The sequence below is a fragment of the Emydura macquarii genome, unplaced genomic scaffold, assembly GCF_026122565.2.
Source record: "Emydura macquarii macquarii isolate MOO-44397 ecotype Brisbane River unplaced genomic scaffold, CSIRO-AGI_Emac_v2 contig_320, whole genome shotgun sequence".
In the NCBI taxonomy this organism is placed as follows: Eukaryota; Metazoa; Chordata; order Testudines; family Chelidae; genus Emydura; species Emydura macquarii.
In genome coordinates, this window is record NW_027130457.1 from 2286294 (window position 1) to 2307100 (window position 20807).

Sequence of the window (20807 nt, forward strand, 5' to 3'; positions counted from 1 at the left end):
CTAAAATTCATGGTCAGAACACAGAAAATGGCTGGGTTTGTTCTTAGGAATATACAGATTTCAATTTGATTTTAGCATTATCTTCTTACATTCAAGTGTCTTCTCTTCTCCACTGTTAATGCATAAATGGCTACCAACATATTACGTCACAGTCTGCACTGGGAAGGATTGGGGTCAAGTATGCTTAGCATTGTGCAGCAGTAGGAGCCAAAATGAATCAACCAAAATAGGTCCAGGGACTTTGTGAGGAATGCAAACAGGAAGGGTATTTTATACAGTGTAGTGGGCTCTGTCCTTGCACCAGCTCGGTTGTCCAAGGCAGAAGCTTGGCATAGAACCATAGCACCAGCCTATCCGCCACTCCCACCCCACACAGTGGTGCTAGATTCACATAGTCCTTGCACCCAGGATGATTGTGATTGATGCCTGGGCAGTGGTACAATGGGGACAAAACTCTTGGTGCCTTGTCCACACTACTTTGTGCCTCCACTGGGACAGCCACAGTCTGGCTCTTAAATGGTCACAGACTGTGCTCACATCATGATCAGCTATCCACACAACCTGGTGACTTCAATTCAAACAACAAGCACTAATTTCTTTGCCAAGGTAGCTCTACCTGACCGGAAAGAGTTTTACTTAGTTCTGCATTTGCGGGGCAGGGGGAGGTAGCTTTCAACTATCAGTGTTTTGGGTGCCTGGTTGTTGCTGTTTATTAGCCACTTCACTTACTCCAAAAGTTCTTCCCCCTTTCCCAGGACATTCACAAATCAGAGCTGCTCATCACCTCCTAGGCTATCATTTAAAACTCCAAGTATGAACAATTGCTAAGGCTTTCCAACTCTGAAACTATAGAGAGGGCTTTTCCTCACCTTTTAACCAAACAGCACATTTAATGGAGACTGGATAGACTATCTTAGGGGCAATAATAGGTTAGCCAGCTACACAAATTGTCATATAGAATTAACTGGGATGTATGTACAATTGTATATGTGATATGACCGGGCAGTCAGAGATCATGTTACCATCCTGACCTAACGAGTGGCTTCAGAGAAGTTCACTGAGTTATAAAATCACAAAATGCACATGCAGTTGAATTAGTAAGTAATGGAAAAGACTGGTTAGATTTTCAAGTCCATGCCTTTAGCAAGTACAAAATATAGTTTCCCATTAGAGGATGTATGAGATATTAAATTGATGCTAATAATATATGTGATCTTACACAAAGGGACAAAAAGAAATGATGAGCAGGAACACTGTTTGCATGATCAGGGAATGCTTGTATTTGTTTTTTCCTGGTGCTAATAGATATGTTTATACAGATGCTAACTAAATATAAACAGATGTCTTATTGCATGGGGAGCTGTCTTTAGGTTCTGAGGTGCAGTATGTCTATTACACTGCACTAAGAGCTGTGAGCTAGATTCACAAAGGGGCTTATGTGCCTAACTGCCCTTTTAAGTCCCTAAGTCCAAAAAATAGATACCACTGACATTCAAAAATCCACTGCTCTGCTGCTGGCTATCCCTGTAGGCACCTAAATCCTCATAGGTGCCTAAGTTTCTACTGGTAGGCCTGCTCGAAGCTGCTGAAGTCCTGACAGCTGTCCTACAGGTAATGAGCTGCTCGGAGCTCTGGGACATGCCTAAGCCCCATCAGGGTTCCCAGACTAGGTGTCCCCCTGCCTATCTTGTCTATGCAGCCTAATCCAGTAGGCATGCTCTGAGCGTGCCTAACCCTCCTAAAATACAGCTGGGGCAAGCAGGTCTGGAATTTTTTAGGCTGGCTGGTGGATGTATCTCAGAATACCCAATAGCCCAGCGGTTAGAGCATTCATCAGGGATAGCAGAAACATAGGTTTGAATCTCCACTGTGCCTACAAAGAGGCGTTCTCTGCTGGTCTAATTCTACCAGAACTCCATGTTTCTCCAGCAGGGGTGCTGGAACAATTTGTATAATGGGGCTACTGAGAGCCATTGAACCAAACTGTAAACTCTGTATATGATGGAAACCACTTCAAGCCTGGGGGTGCAGCACCCCTAGTTCCAGCACCTATGTTCTTCAGTTTTCTCTGCCCCTAGAAGATAGTCATAGCAACTCTTTTAAAAGGAGTAGTTAAAGATAGATGAAAATCCACCAGAAAAGGTTGAAAAGAAGAAAACATTGCCCTAAGTACATGTTTACACTGCAATCGGTGATTGCCTCTTACAAAAATGTGTCACAATCCTCAGCTCCTAGATTCCCAAACAGCAACAGTGTCCAGAAATGCCTTTCGTCATCTATGATTAGACAAGAAATTGGATCTTTTCTTCTCAGATGTAGATCTTACTGTTACCCAGGGTTATTTGAAACCAAAGCTATGGTGACTAATCTCTGTTTTCCAGGAAGTGTCAGGAAATAAATCAGTGGGGACACAGCACCTCCGTCTGATAAATGATTGGTGCACACAAGAGTGTTTACACTAAAAAATCCTCGTTTTTATTGGGTCTAAACCACACATCAAAATCTAGCAATAGTTTAGAGGCACCCCAAATAGTTAACCAAAGCCTGAGGTGGTATTGAGTGACAGTAGGTGGCCACCTTCTTCCATGTTGCTGGGGAGAGGGGTGTCAGAATCCCCTTCTTAGCAGAAATCCAAAACTTTTCCAAAGTACACTCTCTGACTGAACTCCTTTATAGAAAACTTAAAACAAAACAACAACTCATAATAACCACTAATGGGATGTCTATTTCCCTAGCAACAGCAAAGAACTCATAATCTTTACTTATCAGCAAAGCAAATTCTCAGCAAAAAAATTTATAATCAGAGGCACAGAGACTCAAGGTTAGCTATTTTTGTTAGTAATACTGCTGCTGCAGTGGATTTGTATGCCTAAGAAAGGCCAAATTCTTTGTTGCTTTATGGTGTCCTTGCTTCCAGATTTTGGTGGCTAAGTGCTCAAAAATGATTGTGGGTTATATCAAGACCAGTTCTCTTGTAACATTGCCACCATTATCCATGCACTGTGGATGCTACTTGAGACTAACATTGAGACCTCTTGGAATTTTTCAACCGCAGGATGTGGATTCCTCTCTTCTAAGTAGGGTCCCCAGAAAAGAAGATTCTACACTTCTACACTTCTCTTCCCTGGCTACCAATTCACTTTCATGTGAAATTTAAGGTGCTGGTTACCATGTATAAATCTCTCAATGATCACAGCTTCATTTATCATCTTCTATGTCCAATTGTGTAAACTGCATTCAAATTAAACATTGTGTTTGACTCTGCTTGGAAGCTCATTGATGCAGAGGACAAGAGGAATGTACACTAATTTTCAGGCCTTCTTCTCTGGAATTCTCTTCAGCTAGAAGTTATATCCAAGCCCAAATCAGGCCAGATTTATAATGTGATATAGAAGCATCTTTGTGTGGGCTTTCTCCTAATGGTAGCTTCTGGAAACTTCTAGCATTTACCAAGTTAGTTCATAAACATTGGGTTGTGATCCCAACATTTAGATATTCCAGAGGGTCATAGCACCAAATCTGCCTCTCTGCTCCCATGTCTGAGTTCATTGCTTTCTTGGGAGCTCACAAATATGACCACTGACTCCGTGAACTGAGAACAGGTAGGCTGGCCCTACACCTCTGACTCTTCCTCATTGGAGGTGGAAGGAGTGGTACAATAATAGGAGCAATCCTTGTCACAACAATACTCCCTTTCCCTTTTTCTTTCCAGTTAAGACTGGAAAGATACACAGCTAGAAGTTGGCCTAACTGCCATCAGCACAGCCCTATTTATAGGCTCCTTGGGCTACATTGTGCTCAGGTGTGTACTCTATGTTGCTTTCATCCAGACCTCCAGATGCTAGCCCTGTTTGTTTGGTTGCTGAAAGAAACAAGTTAGTTTTGCTGGTCTCTCAGCTCCAGTTATTGATATTCTAATGGAAATTAGGTGATCCACCACATACAAGGTGTGAACCTGAACAACACTGATCTTCATTATATGATTTTCCTGGAAAGGGTTACAGACAGCACTAGATCCCAGGAGCCTCAGAATCGAGACTTCTGCCCTGTTGATAAGATTTAGGGTATCTATCTGATCCAACTTACAGTGCATTTCCTGGGATCAACTAACCTATCTCACGCTGCTTTCTGCAATATCATTCCACCTGGAAATTTAATCTTTTCCTTCAGAAACATTGTGAACCTCCCTTTAATACCCTTGCCATGGTTTCTATGTATTTCCAGAGCATTAAAATATTATTTCTAGTAGCCATTTCTCCTCCATGATTAGTAGAGAAATTGGTATCTCTTTCCTTGAAACTACTTTATCTGATTATTTGTGAAGATGAGGTAGTTTTAAGAAGAATATTGTCATCTTTTCCAAAAGTGGTCTCTTTTTTACTTGTGAATCATATTTCTTTGTGTACTTTCTGTCCATAACACTATCTGGATATGTGCCATGCACTAAAATTCTACATTGACAGGACAGCTTCTGTGTGTAAATCAGAACATCTGTTCAATTTATTAAAAAGACCCAAAGCAGGCTCTAGGCATCCAAAGCTAGTCTAATCAAGTGAATGAAGAAATATACAGGCACTTTTCTCTGCCCTTGTATGTAGCAAAACATACTCTTCTATGGGTTTTAACAGTGAAAGGCCTGAAAAGGAGTTGTGTGAGTCAGCTGTATTATACTTCTGTTGACACAGCCTTTGGCTGGTGCATCCTACAGGCTGCTATGCCCATCTAGGACTTCCTTTTTCCTTGATACTTTCCTATCACAGCTCTTGTATGTAGTGTAATACATTGCAACAGAGGAATTTTTTTTTTTTTTCAGTGTTGACAGTTTGTGGTTTACATAACATTTTTAAAGAGTTTATTCATAGAGTGTTTTATGATGAAGCATTTCTTGTAGAAAGGATAACTGAAGACTTAAAAGGATAACATGAAATTCCTTAGGGAGATACTCACCAGAGGATGATAGAGTTTTTTGTTTGCTGTCTGGTTACTATTACTACTGCCTCTTCAAACATGTAGCGGACTGCAAACTATCTATTCCAAATTGTTGCACATTGTACAGCCAACACAGAAAGAAGATTAAAATGTAAAACAAATATTTCAGGAATATATCAGTGTCATACTAGGTGAGACTAGTTGTCCCTTTATTCTGATATTCTGTCTCTAATAGTAGCCAGTACTATAAGTTTCAGAGAAAGGTGCAAGAAATAGCTTAACATGGCCCAAATCTTTCTTTCTTTTTTAAAATAGTAGAACACTTTTTTTGAAGGTTCTCTGTTTTTAAAGACTTTAAAGATTAAGTTAGAGTTCCAGACATAACAGAAAACAAAAACAGCAACACACACAGACACACACAAATAAGGGATGCAAAGATATCTGGAGGGGGGTGTAATTGAGCCCATTGTAAGAAAATATTGCCAGTGTTTAAGTATTTTTAAATTAGCCATAGGTGATAGTAGGAATTATTCTGTCTCTGCAGCTTTTAATTAATAAGTATAAAAAAGGGTACCCTAAAATATTTTTATTATGGTTTTTGCTTGAAAATTCTATCTGGTACAGCTTTAGTATTGACTCTGTATCATGATGCTAAAATTACCTATATAAATGTTTTAAATTTGGTGTCCTTCCAAGCTTGCTGCAACAAACATCTGTTTGATAAGGTTTTTGGAGAAAGCTTCCCACAACGAAGAAAAGGTGCAAAGCAGTTTCTGTAAGTGGCTGGCTACTAGCATGCCTCTTGAAATGATTAGTTCGATGCTGCTGCAATTTGATTATATTTTGAATGATGTGTTAGGGGCATCTAGAGACTTAGATAGGCATTTAAAAATATTTAAAACTAAATACATAAATAATTGAATGTGTAGTCTGTTGTGCAAAAATAATAATTTGATTCTCTTTGCCATGCTATGGATGAAGGTGTCCGTACTATACAATAGGGCATCTGGGATGATATGGTGTATCTCTCTCCCTTTTCTGTGTTTCCCAGCTATTTTGTATGATGGAACTCATTACATGCATTTAACTGGATCCGAGGGTGTTGTGTTTTAATTGCCTACCAAGAACAGACATAGACAACATCCAGATGAATTACAGTGATCAATAAGTAAACTAATTAGTGAAGTGTTAGTATAAATGCAGGGTATTCCAGGTTCATATATGGATGTAAAGTGAATGTGAGAAAATTGCAAATTTTTTAGTTAGGCCCAACAGGTAAAATTATATGGTCATACTCTAGACATTCCATGCATTCATATTAAATTAAGGTAAAGCCTCCTCACCATACTGTTGCCACAGGAAAGGTATCCCCCTGTCTTTATTTTTAGCTCATTCTCTCTTTTATGAACCTCATCACCGTATCACCATAATAACAAGTAATTATTTTTTAAATATCAAAGGCCCGATCACCTAGCACCTAGCAGTATGCCCAAGCAATTTAGAGGAGCCAAAATAGCATTTATCAAGGAAACATCAGTCCTCCTGTCCTATTATTAATTATGATAGCACCCAAAAATCCCAATCAGACTGGGTCCCCAGAGTGCTGGGTGATCTGCAAATACAAATGAGAACATTCCTGTCTTTACAGTTTAATAACACAAACAGATTAAGGGTAGGGGGTGAGGATACAACATACAGGAGAGTAAACCTGATTTGGACTTGCCACAGCTCTTTTAGTTACATGTACTCTATTGTACTTTTTAAAATTGGGAATGGAGGTAGAGAAAAACTGAGTAAGGAAAAGAAAGGAAGGAAAAACAGTAGTCACTGTCTGTCAACTTCCCAGCCATGATCATTAGGAGGGGTTTTAGAGACTTCATGATAGTGTTGATGGAATATGAGGCCATGGCTGCTTGGATTTTATCAGGGAGTTTTTCTCCAGCATAAGGGGCAGCCTAGAAGAAAACACGGAGGTGTTTAAAGGAGAAGAAGACAGGTAGGCAGTAAAGGCTAGAGATGCTGGTGGAGCTAAGCGAGGCTTGCTATCATGATAGATTAGTAAATCACATAGGTAGGGTAGATCTAAGTTATGAAACGACTTAAAGATAAGACAAGAAGCTTGTTTTTGATGCAGAGGTGAAGGGGTAAACCATGGAAGGACTCAGAGATGGAGTTGGCATGATCAGCATGTCAAAGTTATGAGTCTGAATATTGTCAGCAAAACAATGAAATATGATCAATAATACTGGCCACTATGAGCCCATCTAAAAAGAAAATGAAAACCCTACTGGGCTGAGCCCAGCAAACCCCACTTGTAGCCAAATGATTGTAAGTGAGGAATCACTAAAACTAAAGCTAGCTGAAACTGATTAAACACTTCTTGCTAATTAGTTTCATAACCACAACATTTTGAAGGATGTGAAAGCTCAAAAACAATATGTTGCAAAAACACACATCCAAATAATTGCCAACGTGGTACTATGAAATAAAACTTTTCTGTGGGTATGTGAGCCCTCTCTTGACTATATTTGGACACAGAGTTTTGGTGTTTAACTAGAGATGAGGCAAGCCAAAATCCCATCTTGGAAGAACCCCTCAGCACTGGAGAAGTTCAGATCCAAACCGAGATCCAAACTTTGCCCCAGCTCTTCTCAATGTGATGGCTCTCATTTCCACCAAAACTTCAGGGATCTTCAGACCCAGATCGAAACTCATCTGCACAATTAACCAGATAGCATTTTGGCTCATGCATTCAACTATTGTTTTTACACTGAACAGACATGTTAGACACTTTTGATAAGCTGAATATCCGTTTCTTGCTTAGCCATGAGTAGTGGTATGCATAATCATCTTGAGGCCGAGGAATGGTTGTATTAGGTTGTTATCAATATGTGTTGCTTTTGTCATGGAAGCTATTGTTGAGGTAAAGGTATTGCAATGTTTTGGTGTTGCCTTGAGATGTGTGGGCATTATTTTTGTACAGGCACAGAATGTCTCTAAACATAAAACATGTTGTATCGATAGTTATTTTAGTAGCCACTGATCAGCTGTAAATGTTTAAAATTAACAAGAAGTTACTTTTTTCTTACCACTAAACAACTCTAAACATTAAATATCTTTTTAGCAGGAACTGCTCTCTTGGCCACCAAATGGCTCTAAATATTAAACATATTTTAAAGGTATTACTTTTCCCAGCCACCGAGTGCCTGTAAACATTAAATATGTTTTATAAAAACTGCTTTTTCTAGCTACTGGTTGAGAGGCTATGAACATCATTTTTCTTTCAAGTTGCTTTCCAGCTGCTGAGCTATTTTTTTCCTATTAGCTACCTTCTATTTATATTTCTCACACAAGAAAGCAAGCACAAGACTTCATTGGCACAAAGCAGTGCTTAGTTTATGACAAACAATCATGTCCCAGTCATTGCGTTCTCATAAATACATTGTGGATAATGAGAACAAGCTGAGATTTCAGCTGATTATAATGGATATACAGCATAGGCACTGGGCACACCTTTATTTTCCCTCCTGCTTTTGAGTGTATAATTCTGCAGTGAACACCAAAGAGTAAGGACAGAAACAAACCATCTGCAGCATTAGGGAAAGCTGGTCCAAACGACCAGACACTGATGGATTGCATGAATCAATTGAGTCATCAGCAGCCCTAGAAGAGGACAAAGCAGAAGGCAAAATGGTCTCAAGATTGCTAAGCAAATGGGAATCAGTAAACCAAACATGATTAATGACTTTAATTCTAGGTGTAGAAATAACTCAATGTGGCAAACTAGCTACAATCCCAGGAAGACTCAAAGTGACAAGAAAGTGATCACAAAAAGTTGGATTAATAAGAGTTTAAAGAGGACCATCACTGATCACAAACATGGTATAAATGACAAATTTCCTTTTGTTTAGGGGTGTAAAAGGACTACAATATACAGTCCAGTTGTTGCAGATAAAAGTAAAATTTTAGACAAATTATATGTAAAATAATGTAAAATCCCTAAAAATAGGGACAGAATACACTACATTCTGTTTAAATGGCGTGCCAGCTAGTTCACTAATTGTGTCTGTCTGTGAACTTCAGTTTTTGTAAGACCTGGAGATATTAGTCCTCTGTTAAGCCACAAAACAAGTACAACATGGGCAGAACTAATGTAGATTTCCCTCACGCTGTCCTGCCAAAGCACCTTAGCCCAGCTCTAGAGAGAGAATCTTGAAGGATGGGATGAAAGTTTAAACTCTGTGTCCCCTCAGTCTTTGGCCAATAAGCTTTCCAGTAGAGCTTATCAAAAAAATTCCAGCAGAACAACTTTCTGCTGGAAAATACTGATTCAGCTAAATCAAAGTATTCTGCAGGAACATGTAAATTCTGGTTTTGATGGAAACCAGGAAGGCAGGCTGGCTGGAAAACCTGTCTAGTGTCCTGCCAGCCAGCTAGTGAGCAGTTGGGCTGGCAGAAAATCAGACAGGCTGGCTGACAGCCCATCTGGCTTGCCAGCTTGCCAACTGCCTGATAAACTGGCAGGAGAGCTGGCACCCATCCACTCACCAGCCAGCTGCCTGAGAAGCCAGAGGGCTGGCTGGTTTGTCTGCTGCCGAACTTGTTGTCTGGCTGAAGGGTAGGCTGGCCAGGCATCCAGGGATCCATCCAGTAGGTAAGCAAGCAAGCTTCCCCGTTGCCCAGCAGGTAATGTGGGGATCACCAAAAAAGATTGTTCCATTTTGCTGGAAATTCCACAGTTTTGATGTTTTGTTCCAATGTAGAACACAATGACATATTGACAACATGAACAACGAGAGTTCTGTGGCACTTTAAAGACTAACAAATTTATTTTTTGTAGGCATAAGCTTTCGTGAGACTCAGCTCACTTTGTCAGATGCAGAGGTAGAATGATACAGTAAATAGGAAACATAGATATACAAGTGCATAGAGAACAATGGGAGGTGGATGAATGCCGGGTACTTGAGGGCTAATGACAGTCATTGAGTAGGAGGTGAGAATGGGTGAGCAAAGCAATTACCTCTTGTAATGAGAGAGCCATTCCAAATCTCTGTTTAAACCCAGTTTGAAGTGTCAAGTTTGCAGATAATTTCTAACTCAGCAGTTTCTCTTTGAAGTCTGTTTTTGGAGGTGTTTTTGGAGAAGTACAGCAACCTTCAGGTCAGCGACAGAGTGCCCTGGGAAATTGAAGTGTTCTCCAACTGGTTTATGGATGTTGTTATTTTTTATGTCTGATGTGTGTCCATTTATCCTTTTGCATAGTGATAGTCCAGTTTGGCCAATGTACATGGCACAGGGGGATTGCTGGCACATGATGACATATATAACATTAGTGGATATGCAGGTGAATGAGCCCCTTATGCTGTGATTGATGTGGTTAGGACCAGTGATGTTGTCACTACAGTCGATGTGTGGGCAGAGCTGACAACGGGGTTTGTTGCAGGGATAGGTTCCTGGGTTGGACTTTTTGTAGGGTGTATGGTTGCTGGTGAGTATTTGCTTCAGGTTGGGGGTTTCTCTGGAAGCTAGGATGGGTCTGTCACCCACTGCCTGAGCGAGAGATGGATCATCTGCTAGGGTAGGTTGTAGATCTTTAATGATGTGTTTGGAGAGATTTTAGCTGGAGACTGTAGGTGATGACCAGTGGGGTTCTGTAGACCCAACAAAGAAAACAACAGAACCCCACTGGTCATCACCTACAGTCCCCAGCTAAAATCTCTCCAAACACATCATTAAAGATCTACAACCTATCCTAGGTATTGGCAAATCTCCTCACACCAGACTCACAAGAAAGAACTGCCTTTACACTCCATTCGGCCTTCACCAGTTTCAAGCTATGCCCTTTGGTCTCCACGAGGCACCCAGGACATTCCAATGGCTTATGGATCAGCTTATGCAGCCCCATGACTTATATGCTGTGGCCTATTAGATGATATAGTCATCTACAGCCGAGCTTGGGAAGAACACCTAGCACAAGTTGCGGCTGTGTTCCTGTCCCTACAGCAGGCTGGACTTACAGCAAGCCCTATAAAATGTAAAATAGGAAAAGAAGAAACTATCTACTTGGGATACATTTTGGGAAAATGCCTGGTCCGCCCCTTATAGATAAAGTCAAGGCCCTCAAGGAAACCCCATGCCCTGCCACCAAGAAATGGATCAGGAGTTTTTTGGAACTCGCTGGCTACTACCGCCAGTTTGTGCCAAGGTTTTCAATGGTCACAGCCACCCTCACAGATCTGGTCATGAGAGACAGCCCCAAGAAAGTGCAGGGCCTGTGAAAAAGCCTTTCAAAAATTGAAAGAACTTCTATGTACGGAGCCAGTGTCATTCAGTCTGGATTTATCCAACGAATTCATGTTACAAATGGATACTTCAGATGTGGGACTGGGCACCATTTTATCTCAGGAAATAAAGGGAGAGGAACACCCCATGCTCTATTTGAGTCACAAACTGTTCCCACAAGAATGGGCCTACTCTATCATAGAGAAGAAGGGCTTGGTGATAAAATGGGCCATAGATTTGCTCCGATATTATCTTCTGGGTAACCCATTCAAGCTTGTCACTGTCCATACCCCATTAATATGTCTAAGTACCATGAAAGACACAAACTCCCACCTGATGCACTGGTATCTATCCATCCAGCCCTATGTGTTCCAAATCCAGCATTTGAGCCGGCAAAGCCCACCAGAACTCTGACTTCTTCTCTAGCGGGGAGGTAACAAGATGATACAGTATCGAGCACACCGAAAAAGCATAAAGATCAGCCTTCTTTTCTCTGCTGGCACCCAGAATTCATCCCCAACTGTCTAAGATACTTTATAATGCATGGGTCCTCAATAATAACTTTCTATCCACTAAATATAAAACATGTTTTTCTTTTAAAATTTCCCCCATCGAGTGTCATGGAAAGAGAAAGAAAAGAGGATGGAGATATATAATGGGGACAGAACTCTCCCTACATGAGCAGTATAAAAAGAGATGAGAGAGAGTGAATTCTGAGGTTGAGAGAGCAAAAGGAATACTTGGTGAGGTCGGTGGGGGTCCTGGTTCAGAGCACACATTGAATGTGAAAATTTAGAAGAGCAAGCTTGAAACAGCAGTGAGACAGGTCATCAGTAGGAAGGGTGAAGTTCCTGAGGATAACGGTAAGGTGTTGGTAGCAGAGAAAGTGGAGAAACAAGTCTTGAGGTCAGAGATGAACAAGACTGATAGTTGTACTGAGGTAGAGCCAAACTCACTTTACAGAAGACATTGAACAGCCCTCAAATGGTAACTGTCAGTAACTACGGTTCTGGGAAGGATTATGGGAAGGCAATCAGGAAAGGAATGGCTCTAGCTCTCATTTCCAGTCCTCAGGGTCACCCAGTCCCCATTGCTGGGAGAGATTTATTTTTATTTCATAGTTTTCTTTAAGAATAAACAACCACCAAGGTATGATTAACTCAAGTAGCAGCCATAAGAGAGAAGGGAAAAATCATGAAATAAACAAAGGGACATGCAGTGGCAAATGGCTGACACACAAACACCAGTTCACACCTGTTATTGACTGATTATAAGGATTAGGCATACCATTGAAATTTACCATTCACAACTGGGTGCACCATTACAAGTTCATTAGTGTCACAGTGAACCATTTTTGGGATGCAAATTAGGTGGGAATCTAGTTGTAAGTATAAATATGAAGCTCAAATATTGATATGGTAACAATACGATCATGGATTCTACAACTGGAAAAGAGCTGGTGAATCATGTAGTTCATGTGCCAGTGCAGATTTATTTATGTTAGAACATAAAAACAATGAGGATTTAATCACTTAATTTAGTCTAAAGGAATATCCAAAATAACTTGAAATACCTTATAATATGATGCTCAGGATTCACATTATGTGGGAACATCAGACTGGTGGTCCAGTACACTGTCTCGGGCAGAGCCAGCACATCAGAGGAACCCTGAAGCAGATAGTTATGCAATAATCTGCCAATAAGGGAGTTTTCATCCAAACAACCTTTATTTATTGCCTGACTTATGCATTGAGGATTTTTATCCCTTTTTAAAAACCCAACTGACTATAACTTTTTCATAGAAACGTCTAATACTTTTAAAATTTCCCGTAAATCTTGGCCTCTTAGTGCCCAGTGGGAGAGTTCCCAGGTCAACAATGTGTTGTCTAAAAAGTATTCCCTTTTATCATTTTAAAATTTGCTATCTTTCTATTTAATTGAATGTCCCTTTTTTTTTTGTTCTATGAGAAAAGGCAAGTAGCAGCAGCAAGTTTACCTTGTCTAAACTACTGATTATTTTATACACTTTGTCTCATCTCTAAGCTAAACAGTAGTAATCTTTTAAAACTCCTTTCATGTGAAGGTCTTTCCACACCTCTATTTATGTTCAGTGCTTGCCTCTGAACCCATTTGTTTCTGCTACATTAGTTTAGCCGTAGGGTAACTAATCTTTTCAACCAATTTGAAAGAATTCACAAGAAAAGAAAATGTTGGAAGAATTCAAATGCTCAGCCTTGCAATGTTTACTCCTGTGAGAGATGATACAGACTCATATGTTCAAATTAGCAGCCCTTTTGCTACTTGTTTGGTTCAATAACTCCAAACTCATCTACTTTTTCCAGCTACTTCCACTCCATGTGCTCCATCCCAAAACAAAAACCTAACTCTGTCAGACAGCTTTTTGCAGACGTTTGACAGTCCTGCATCTCTTCCTTAGTGCTCCCATGTAATGTTTACAAAAGCTTCCATTCACAGGTATTTAGCTCTACACCAACAATAATTACTGAACATAATCCAGTGAGACAAAACACCTTGCTGTTCAAATAATGGATGATCCCACATGTCTTCCAGAGCTTCTCCAGCTGCTATTGCCATAGGAAAACCCTGCTTTCCTCTAAAAACAAGTAGGGGTGAAACACAGGTTTTGATATAATAAACTGATCAAGCCTGAGCGGTGCTCGACATACACTTTCTATAAGTAAATGGATATGTGTCTATGTGGAGAATGACAGATACACTTACTTGTTGTTGTGATGAAGGTGATGATGGTTGTTATTACAGTAACACCTAAGTACCTCAACCAAGCTTGGGAACCTCATAGTGATAGGCACTGCACAGATACGGAATAAAAAAAAGTCCCTGCCTTGATGAGCTGATTGGTTTCTACATCAGCTAAACTTTTATTTAAATCCAATCAATAAATAAGCTAATATTCTAGCCATTATCACTGTGAACTGAATGTTACCTGAATGCAGAGATGTGTTTCTGAATTGGCAGGTGAGCATCTCAAAATAACAGAGAGGTGTTGAACTACTTGTAGCCCTACTTTGGCCCCAAAGTACAGCCCCAGAAGCTGGTTGTGCACGGGGGAGTAGCTTCAAAATTGTGGTAAAAAAATCCTTTCCTCCAGGCCACTACATAGCAATAGTGGAGCTCCGTGAGTTTGACTAGGAGAGAATGTATTAGCTAACATGTTCTAACCAACACACACTAAAACTCTGATGTAAATAAGGCAGCATAGGGTACCTCTATGCTGTAGCTCATGTAGATGTACCTGCACTAGCTGTAGTCTAGCTAGCTTGCTAAAAAGAGAATTGAGGACATTGCAGTGCGGTCTCTGCAAGTAAGTATGTATCCCAGGGTGTCAGGCAGGATTGTGCAGCCCATGCTCAAACCCATGCTGTGGCATCCTCACTATGATTTTTAGCAAGATAGTTAGATTACAGTTAGAACAGGTATGTCCACATGAACTACAAATCACACCCATGGCTGCAGCCTACAGGTACCCATAGACAATTAACACATTCTAGGCTCCATTTTGATCAAATGGCATGTGTTAGGCCTATGCTGCCTCACCTATGCTAGAGTTTAAGAATGTGTGTGTTAGAACACGTTAGGCAACACATCCTAGCAGCACATCTTTCATCCTGGTCAAGACAAATTCTTTGGCTATATCTGCACTGGAGTTAAACACCTGCGGCTGGACCATGTCAGCTGATTCAGCCTCATGGGGTTCGGGCTGCGGGGCTGTAAAACTGCAGTGTAGATATTTGGGTTTAAGCTCAGTCTGGAGCCCAGGCTCTGGGACTCCTTCCCCTTATGGGATGTTTATGCCACTATTGTGTCCATGCCACAATTCTACAGCTCCGTAGCCCGAGTCCTATGAGCACGAATCAGCTGACATGGGCCAGCTGCGGGTGTTTTATATCCGTTGGGCCTTTCTAGACTAGGGGTAATGGTGCTTTTTTAGAAGTGAATTAGACAACTCGAGTTATCTAACATGACTTGAAAGGCCTCTTAGTGCCAATGTACACACAGTGTAACACCTTTACAATTGTTTTAGCACATCATACTGTAGATTGGGGGTGGGGGGTATCCTAATTACTTTCGTAGACAGACAGGGATTGTGTGTCCACTTCAATGGTGGGTCAGGGCCACAAATGAGGCCAGTGGAAATGAAGAGTGGCAGATGCATTAACCTTGCTCCATCTTCATCCCCAAATTTCTGGGAAGCTTCAATAAAAGATAATAAAATAACCATGTATTTTGGACTATATAAGACACATATTTTGAAGAAATGCATTTCAATTGCTATTCTCTTTATGAATGGACCATCTATGAGACACCTACCCCCCCCCCCCATGTTTACCTTTATATTGTAGTGCTGCTTCCTGCAGTATAATGCATAATTTTGTTACCATATTAGAACTAAAAGAAAGACTCTAAGGTATCACACTTCTTGGGGGGGGGTTGCCAACACTGACACAGCATGCCACATTGGACAAATCACTTTATGTCTATGTGAGTAGGACCGAGCCCCTTAGCGTAGATTGGCAGATTTGGGTTAGTTTGGCTCATGCTATTGTTTTAAAAATAGCTATCTAGACAGCACTTTGAAGCTGAGACTCAGGTTCTGACATCTACCCTCTTCCCTAAGCTTCAGAGCTCCAGCTGACTCTCAATTTCAAAGCTCTGTCTAGACAACTATTTTAGACCGCTAGCACATGCCCCACTAACCCATATTTGTCAGTCCAGGCTGGAAGGCTAGCTCCTGCTTGCTCCAAAATGCTGCATGGATATACGCCTACGGGACGACTTTTAAAGGCATTTAGGTGCCTAAGGATGCAAGTGGGATTTTCAAAAGCTCCTAACTCCCCTTGAATTTCAGTAAGAGTTAGGCACTTAGGCCCAGATTTTTAAAGGTTTTTAGGCATTGCTCTTCTCAGTGTCACAGCATCTAAGTGATTTAGAAGCCTAAATCTCATTTTCAGAAGGTATATGGGCACTTAGGAGACCTCTAATTGCCTAAATTCATTCAGAAAATGAGATTTAGACTCCTAAATCAGTTAGACATTACAATGCTGAGCACAGCAAAATGAACAAACCTTTAAAAATCTGGGCTTCAGGAACTTTTGAGAATCCCACTACGTGCCTGTCTGCATTTTTAGGTGCCTAAATACCTCAAAATATCTGTCTCTTAACACCAGCTGTTCAAAAGTGGCAGCTACTATGCCTATGTGAATATTAGGCCCCTTTTATTTTGGGGCCTGATTTTAGAAACTCGAGTTAGAATTTTTGACCTAAAAATGTATAATGAAGTAGAGTTTATGGCTACTTTATACATTGTGAAATAGTTGCTGAGACTGCACAATCAACTGTGTTCAGAAATCTTTTCTAAATAACTATATCTTAATAGTAATTTCTTATAGTAAAGTTTTTAATTAAGGCAGGAGGAACAGAAATTTGTTTCTAAATGGTTTTGAAAACTGTCCACAATCACCACTTTTAAAACATTATGCTCCATTCACACTCGAAAAAAATTGTGTTAACAGAAGCCATTTTTTAGACAGCTTTCTTTAAAATCTGTATCCAAATAGGTTAGTTTTACAGTCTAGGTAAAGGCTAAATGATTCTGTGAACCTAGAATCATTAGATAGCAGATTTTATTGCAGTGTTGGAAGCCTGGATCTTCAAGTAATTTCAGTATTTAACTTCTGCTCCCCTGAACCAGAAGAGGAAGGATTGTCCAGTGGTTAGTGCCCTAGCCTTGGACCCATTAAATCTGGGTTCAGCTCCACGCATTACCACAGAATTTGTGTGTGACCTTGGGCAAGTCGCTTAGGGCAGGATCAGAAGGCTCTTAGGTGTTGCAAGACTAAGTGTCACAGCACCTAGAAAATCACAGGAACAACATTGCTATCCACAAAGCATGATTTAGGTGTCTAGATTTCCTGTACAATGAATGGGGAAAGAATGTGATCCATGAAAGCCAGCATGCTAGGTATGGAGCCACCTAAGCTAGCCAATGGGAGATGCTGATAGAAAGGAGCATTCAGCTTAGGGGCCTAAGGCGTTTCTTGAAAGAATGAGTTAGGCACAGGCTTCACTCCACATAAAATGGGGTGGAGGTGCACCCACTTTATAACTTCTAGCTCAGTGGATAGGACATTCACGTGGGATGTGGAAGATCCAGGTTCAATTCTCCTCTTTGGTTGAGGGGGAGAACCGATTTGAGCAGGGAGTCTCCCATCTCTGAGGAGGGTACTTTAATTACTGAGCTGTATGATATTCTCATACGGTGCTCTCTCAGTCTCTCCTGTTGGAGCTGTTCCACTTTGGATAAATAATGAACAAGTGGTTGGAGAAGGAAGACTGCATCCTGGGTCTGCCACTTCCTAGGTGGGTGCCCCAACCACTGGACCACAGAGTCATTCTCTTCTGTGGCCCACTGACAATTTAAGTATTTATCCACAATGGAACAGTCACTGGGTAAGAAGAAATAGGAACTGACTTTGTAGTCAAATGGTTAGGACACTCACCTGGAAGGGTGGGAGATCCTGGATCCAGTCCACCTGCTCTAATCAATCTTTGATTATTTATCTACTGCAAAACAGTGAAACAGGAGAGTATGAGGTATCCCCACATCACAATAGCTCAGTGGTTAGAAACATCTCCTGAGAGTTATGGGAGAGCCCTGTTCAAATCCTTTCTTCTCCTTAGGCAGAAGTAGGAATTGAACCTGGGTTTTCCACATCCTCTTTCCCCTTGGGCTAAAAGTTATGATATGGGCACCACCACCACACCTGCTCCTCTTCTGTTCAGTTTTTGAATGGGACCCAAGTTGGTAGGCAGCCTTTGAGCATGCCTACCAGATCGGGTCTAGCATACAACGTAAGTAGCCGAATGCAGATCTGCCCCGTTAGTAGATTGCTCTGGGACCTAGGCAGAATTTAGGCATCCAGACATCTAGAGAGAGGCAGCAGTACACATGTTCAGAGGCAGAAATTTAGGCTCTTAGGAAACTTTTACCTTGAAAATGTAGGTGCCGAGTGAGTGTAGGCACCCACAGAGTTCAGCGGGAGTTTCGTGGCTCACAGTGGAGCCAAATCTGGTACTTCCATGCCTAAATCTGGGGTTTGGGAACCTAAGTACTTTTGTGGATCTGAGCCTCAGTTTCTCTGTGTGTTAGTTCCCCATCTCTAATTATGATAGTACTTCTCTGCCTCATAAGGGAGTTGTTGATACATGGAGACAGAAGTGCTTAGATACTACAATAATGGGGACCATATATGTACCTAAGGTGTCAGGAGGGAGTATTCATTAAAATGTTTCCTGTACTTGTTGCTCACTGGATCCATCAATCCAAAATTATGAGACTAAGATGACAATATATGAGTGGCAAAGGAAAAGGGGGAGATCCACACTAGAGAAAATAAGCTCTCTCCATGTGTGTGGTGCTGGAGGCAATCAGGAAATTAAATGTGAAGGAAAGGAACTGTAGAATGAAGATGTGGGCAACAACCCATAGTTGAACATCCAGGAAAGGTCGTTAAACGGTCAAATAATGATTGACTTAGAACATAAATGTAACCAATCATTTGCTGAGCAAAAATCACATTCCTAACTATTAACATCCATTTCACAGCATTTTTAGTTCCTTGGCTGTATGGCTGTTCTTTTGCTATCTGATTCTCACCCGTAAATTGCAGCATCTGAAAAACAGTTCAGCATCACCATCATTTTCTTTTCTTTTCTTTTAATAAAAGAAGACTTGTATCCACACTTTGATTGATACAGTGCCAAAACGACTGGGAGGTGGGCAGGCAAGCAGAAAGCTTAGTTTGGAAAAATCAACTCTCTTTATTAAGTATCTGTGCCAGAAGAAGTGCCAGGTTGTTTTTGTTTTTATTTTACTTTATTGTCATCTTATTGGCATTTCACAGGACAGATGACATTTTAGTTTCCTCCAGCTGTGTTCTGAGCAATCAGTCAAGAAATAACCAGTTTGTAGTAGACAGTAACATGGGATCTGCCAGCATTTTTTTTTTCTTTTAATCTGAGAAAGAGGTTGAAAGGGGTTGGATTTGATAGATACTAAAGACGGGCCTGCATTGCAGGCCTAATCCAGTTCCCATTGAAATAAACGTAAAGAATTCCATTCATTTCACTGGAGCCTGGATCAGACATTTAAGGATAGATGTCAATGGGAAGATTCCTGTTGATTTTCAATGGATGTTGGATCAGCTTCTATAGTTCCTGAATCTGAGAAGCCTTCAACTTTGGGAGTGGAAGTTCACCATCTGAACCCAATTCTCAATTTATCAGCTGAGCCGATAATGGGTTAACAGAAAACCTGAGATCTACACACATCCAAATCATGGGTTTTTTGTTGTTTGTTTGTTTTTTTTAAACCAAGATCTGAAGTTAACAATTTGGGTCCATCTATATTAGAAACATATACAAACATGTTAAGCAAATATTTAGTCAGTAAGTAAAGGCATTTGTATAACCCAAAGAATAATCACAGGGATGTAGAATAAATGTTACTTATTCAATGTATGCAAAAGTCTTTTTTCATCTTCAATATTTCAGTACTTCAATATTTTGCTTATATCAAGGCTCACTAATACATGTGATGATGCTGTGTATTTTAAAATTTGTGAATATATATAAATGAGATAAAAGGAACTTCTTTGGCTTACAAAAACAAATTACTAGAATACAATTATCACTAAAGTTAAAGGAGGGTGAAATCACACTTTGGATAACATCCAAAGACTTTGAGCAAAGTATGTTTTGTCTTTACAATTTGGGTTTTATTTGTCATTGGTCTGTTTTTTTTTTTTTTTTTTTTAATCCTTTGCCACTGGTGCAAACTGAAGTAATGCTTTTATCTGGTCTCCAGAGAAGAATGATTTTGATCATCAAAGCAGAGGAAAAACATGCAAATTAGGGGGCAAAAATATCCCAGAGCTCAGACAGTATAGCTCTGACAAGTGAATGATTCAAACAATTACTTTTCAAGAATGAGGGTGTTTTAGCTGTTATAATTTCTACAGTGCGATATACAAGTCTAGATATTTTCTATCCACCCTAGTTATAACTCTGCAAGAATGGAGGTATGTAGTACAAATATTTAAATATTCACGCATGCATAGTGAGTAGGAGATACTTGCATGCCCTATGTTCCCATTGTCTTTTGTTTGTCATCTCTGTGTCCCTTTGAACTCAATTGATTTTGCTATTCATTGTCTTTTTTTATTCCTTTCTCAAAGGACATAAAAAAAGCTTATTTTTCTTAAAAAATTATATTTAAAACTAAAATGTAGAGAGTGGTATTTAAAAAGAATACATATCAATATATATCCTGGCTAAACTCATGGAGATATTATGATGCTTAATCAACATCAACATTTGTGAAGTACTTTGAGATCCTAGGAGGAATGGCACTATAGAATTCTCAAATGTTAATAATTGTTGTTATTATAAATGGTATTAATAAAATACTTTGTCCTTCTGTAGCACAGCAATGACTGTTGGTGGTTGGTAAGTATTTTTGCCTCGATTTTACAGATGGGGAAACTGAAGCTAAGAGG

At 40.2% G+C, this 20807-nt stretch overlaps 1 protein-coding gene across 1 annotated transcript in view; it reads left to right on the forward strand.

Moving 5' to 3' along the window:
- The window catches only part of CDH12 (cadherin 12), a 701357-nt gene that overhangs the window by 557177 nt on the left and 123373 nt on the right, over nucleotides 1-20807 (forward strand). The window lies entirely within an intron of this gene.